At 36.4% G+C, this 5,122-nt stretch overlaps 1 long non-coding RNA gene across 14 annotated transcripts; it reads right to left on the reverse strand.

The window, feature by feature from the left end:
* Positions 1 to 916: 916 nt before the first annotated feature.
* LOC113355970 lies at positions 917 to 4,591 on the reverse strand. Of its 14 annotated transcripts, none has more exons than XR_003362702.1 (9): positions 4,344 to 4,591; positions 4,092 to 4,249; positions 3,930 to 3,996; positions 3,431 to 3,676; positions 3,213 to 3,318; positions 1,879 to 2,781; positions 1,617 to 1,765; positions 1,300 to 1,410; positions 917 to 1,186 (listed from the first exon to the last, which is right to left on the reverse strand). It is a non-coding gene; the product is annotated as an uncharacterized LOC113355970 (long non-coding RNA). The 14 variants fall into 14 exon arrangements; XR_003362705.1 differs by having other exon boundaries at positions 923 to 1,186; positions 1,713 to 1,765; XR_003362704.1 differs by having other exon boundaries at positions 923 to 1,186; positions 1,286 to 1,410.
* Positions 4,592 to 5,122: the final 531 nt, after the last annotated feature.

The raw sequence follows: 5,122 nt of genomic DNA on the forward strand, positions 1-5,122 counted from the left end.
TAATATTACCGAATACGAGGTCGTAATCCACGCCCTAAGTTTGACCGTTGAAATGGGAATACAAGATGTAAGATTAACTAGTGACTCTCAACTAGTAATCCGACAGATTACCGGGCTATATGCCACTCACAATCCCGTACTACAAAAACATTGGGGACTCGCCCAGTTCTACATTGACCAAATCCCAAACATCAAGTTCCGACATATATGCAGAAAGGATAACCGACATTCTGACGCCTTGGCATACATCCCTTCCATGTTGACTGACCCAAGTATTGAGGGTATCCGGGTCATGAGAGTCTTGACACCATCAATACCAGAAATGCCAGACGCAAAGGCTTATGTGGCAGTAACCACGTCCGACAAATACGAAGCAAGGGATTGGCACAAACCTATTCATCAATACTTGGAAAGGGAGACCCGAGATCAACAAGATCAAAATCAAATCGGCTGCGTATGATTTACGAGACGGAATCCTATACAGAAAATCCTGTCTGGGACCGCTCCTAAGATGCATGAGCAAGGAAGAAGGCCATACAATTCTGAATGAATTGCATTATGGCGCGGCGGGAAGTCATAGCTCGGGTCGAAGCTTATCTTCCAGAGCAAAGACGCACTAGTGAAAAATGGAAATTAAACCACTGTCAGAACAAGAAGTAATATCACTAAAAACCACTGTGTCCATCAGCAGTATTCTAGCAGAGGTGTTTTCCAAAACTGTGTTTGACAAACGTTGAATTCCTTAAAAAAACCACTTTCTTCAGCAGTACACAGATTACTGATACACACAGTAGTTTTTGTTGATGACATTTTATAAAAAAAAATGGATATTGATTCAGCTGAATCCAAAGCTGATTCAACTGAATCATAACTATATTAATATAATGACTTCCAAACTGAAATTTACAAAATTAAATTGATAATAACTTTAAAACTCAATTTGTATTGAAAAGTGTATTCACTTTACAAATCAGTTATCTAAAATACTGCAAGTTCCAAATCTGGAAAACTTCAATACTAAGTTGGAAAACCTTAACATACATTTCTGTATTACAAGTCTAACCATAAAAACTTCAACACACTAAGCTGCAAACAAAAACCTGCACCATCTATGCCTTCATTTTCTGAGAAACTAGCTCAAATCAGGTCCTTTAATTTTCATGCTCCATCTTGGAATTTTCACCACCTGAGCAATATGTGTACACATTAATGTATTATCCATTTATCATATACTGCAAAAAATTCCTTAAATACTTGCCGTTAAAAAGGTGCAGAAGATGTATACAGGTAGTGTATTACTTCCTTGACCATTTTCAGTTTAAGCTTTCTCGGTCCTTTGAGCACCATATCAGCCGCGCGTACTAGTTTCCAGAGGCATGCCTACCAGTGCAAATTTGGCTTTTTTCCAACCTGTGGTAACCTTAAGGGTAAGTACAAAAACCAAATACTCGGTACTTCACATTTCTAACCTCACAAATAAACCAAAGAATTATCAGTGAGAATCTTGGGGATATTCTGGCACATGATGGGTTCACAAAAGAAGTTTTTGCGAAAATAAAAACAGAAAACTAAACTCCATACAACTCAATAAGATGCCAAGGAAAGAAATTCAGTACTTGATTGGTTTTCTGTCCAATATGCATAAGTAAATTATCTGGTTTGATGTTCTGGTGCGAAAAACCTTTTGAATGCATATGAACTGCAGTCATTACCATTTATATGATCAAACTTTGACTTTCATACTCCATCTTGGAATTTTCACCACCTGAGCAATATGTGTACACATTAATGTATTATCAATTTATCATATACTACAAAAAATTCCTTAAATACTTGCCGTTAAAAAGGGGCAGTAGATGTATAAAGATAGTGTATTACTTCCTTGACCATTTGCAGTTTAAGCTTTCCCGGTCCTTTGAGCACCATATCAGTCACGCCTACTAGTTTCCATAGGCATGCCTACCAGTCCAATGGCTTTTTTCCAACATGTGGTAACCTTAAGGGTAAGTACAAAAACCAAATACTCGGTACTTCACATTTCTAACATCACAAATAAACCAAAGAATTATCAGTGAAAATCTTGGGGATATTCTGGCACATGATGGGTTCACAAAAAAAAAATTGCGAAAAGAAAAAATGAAGAAAAATAGAAAACTTTAACTCCATACAACTCAATAAGATGCAAAGGAAAGAAATTCAGTAATTGATTGATTTTCTGTCCTATATGCATAAGTAAATTATCTGGTTTGATGTTCTGGTGCAAAAACCTTTGGAATGCATATAAGCTTGATTCTCTTAATCTAAAACAAGTAAAATAATTCAATCAGCTGTCATACACTTTACTACATTAAGCAACACCAATATACTACAACTACTTAAACTAGCTATCAGTGCAGTAGACTTGCTTCAGAATTAGGACACTATTTAAACAACTTCGGATAATTACATCAATTGTAAGGCACCATCAGCCGCAACACCAAAATTCTAGATAAATCACCAGAACAGTCTACACAAACATGGCCAATAGAATCTTTACTCACCTGTGACTTTCATTAGTGCAGAATTACATGCCGACTACAGTATGAACTTAGTCCAAGGTCGCACACCATTACCTCTGCGTATGCTGAAACAGGTTCATGCTACGGCAGCAACAGGAGCTGCACAAACAGCACTTGCCAATGTTGATCCTGCGCCACCACTGCGCTGATACGTCTTCAATAATGTTCCAACAAGAGCAGATGATGTTTTCACAAGGCCGTCACTGATACTCCCGCAAGCCAGCTAACCAAAATAAGATGAAAAAAGAGGAGTTCATGACTATGGTCTAACAATATTAATTGCACAGTATAGTGATGAATAGATAAGTAGATCGCATTACAAGACACATGTACATGTAAAATGCACGTTGAATGTAGAGATCAATAACCACATAATTCCTTGAAGAAAAAAAAATCAAACAGTACTAACATTTGATGCTTACAAAAGGAAACAAAAAAATAAAGATTAGTATTAGTAGGAAGTAGTTCGTGAAGATCCATGAGAAATGTTACATTAACTAACATTGAATAGTAATCGAATAGGAGGAAGGCCTTTCAAAGGCTTACGGATCTACAGACATAACACATGATTCATTAATATCGATGGAGAATACATCTACATTATATGATCCATGAACTCTTTAGTGTACGAAAAATATAAACTCAGTTTGATACCTGATTGTGTGAACTATATTCTAACAATTCCCCATCAATCGTCTCACATACACTACCCCAGCCATATATCCCGACAACATGTATCTGTTTGAGCTCTAGCTCAACCCTGCATCAAGAATTTTACAAGAAAAAAACATGAAAAGATTTCAAAAATTTATATCAGGTGATTACCCACAACAATATTCTAAAACGAAGATGTGACTATTATGAAACCTTACCAAGTATGGTGAATCACAGCTTCATCAGCCACGACTATAATTAAACCTCCCAAATTCCAAACTCAAACTTCACAAGATCAAATGTGATAATGGGTATTGCAAAATACCTTCCTTGGAACTAGATTAACCAGGTGCGCATAGTTCCCCCCTCCTGTCCTTCCTCCCAAACTCAAACTTCACAGACCACAGAGCATCTGCCCCCACTAGCCATAACCATATACCCGTAACTAACCTAACAAGAAGCACCTCCATAGCAACAACAATACAGATAAATGCCAGGAAAACCCCAATCAAGCACAACTTTCCATTTAAGAAAACCCATAGAGAAAAATTGAAAACCCATACCAAAATTGAATGACTACAAACGACATAAACAATTAAAATCAATCAAAATTACCCAAATCTACGAATTTGAACTCCAAATAAGAAAAAAATGTTAAAATTAAATAAGCCCTAATTTGATAAATTGAAATCAGAGGAATTAACAATGTCCGTATACCTTAACATTTGTTTCTCATGAAATTGTTGAAGCCGTTCAGTCAAAACCCTTTTCAATACCAGAAAAACTGAAAAAACATCAAATTATCACCGTCAGAAACCCTCAAACCCAAATCTAAGAATCAGAAACAGAAATCAAATAAAACCAATATGTAAGTCTCACCATTATAGCAGACCAACCTCGCGAAATAGAGAAATCTTTCTAAGAAACTTAGATTTCTTCGTGTTGATTAGGTTAAGAGGAATCCAATTTAACACCAACAAAATTGAATCAAAGAGATGGAGATGTTATACCTGAACATAAATCCACCTAAAGGTCTTCTACATACAAAAACAAAACAAAATTTTAATTAAAACACTAACATTCAAGAAATTAAAGAAAAAAATAATTTATATTGTGAACCCTCAGGTTTACCTGATGAAGATTGAAAACCGAAAAAAAGACGTTTTGAATGTATCGGTTTTGGGAAAAAAAAAAAGGTTGATAGATATGGGGAGAAATAATGGTTTTGAATCATGGCGATTTGTGTATTTGATTTTTTTTTTCTCTAAACTGGAGCTCTGAACTGGAGAGAAGAATTGCAATAATGCAATGAAAATGGATATAAAAGAAAAGATAATATCTCGATAAAGACGAGGTTTCATCATCACCGTATAAATATTCCCTAACTTACATCTAACCCTTGGTTCTAAATCTGGAGCTGTAGAACTAGTTGCGCTCACAGTGGTTTTGTTGTTTTGATATTTGCGCCACAGTAGTTCATACACTCTATTAAGGAGTCCTGATATTTACAAAAATACCCCTAATATAACGACTGTGGCAGAAACAGGTATTTAAAAAACTGCTGTGTCTCACAGCACACATAATTATTTCGGCCAAGGAAAGTCGTTTTCGCAAAGCACAGAAAGTGGTTAAAAACCCATTCTCCACTAGTGACGATGGGGTATTTTTGTCCATATATGAATGGAGATGCAAAACAGATGGCTCTTGTTTGCGAAGAATGTCAAAGGTTTGGCAAGAAAATACACGCACCAGCAGTAACCCTGAACTCAGTGGTAATCCCATGGCCCTTCGCCAAATGGGGGATCGACATTTTAGGGCCATTGCATGTCGTCTCAGGCCAGAGAAAGTACTTGATTGTGGCAACGGACTATTTCACCAAGTGGGTGGAAGCAGCACCCTTAAAACATATT

Source organism: Papaver somniferum, chromosome 3 (assembly GCF_003573695.1).
Source record: "Papaver somniferum cultivar HN1 chromosome 3, ASM357369v1, whole genome shotgun sequence".
NCBI lineage: Eukaryota > Viridiplantae > Streptophyta > Magnoliopsida > Ranunculales > Papaveraceae > Papaver > Papaver somniferum.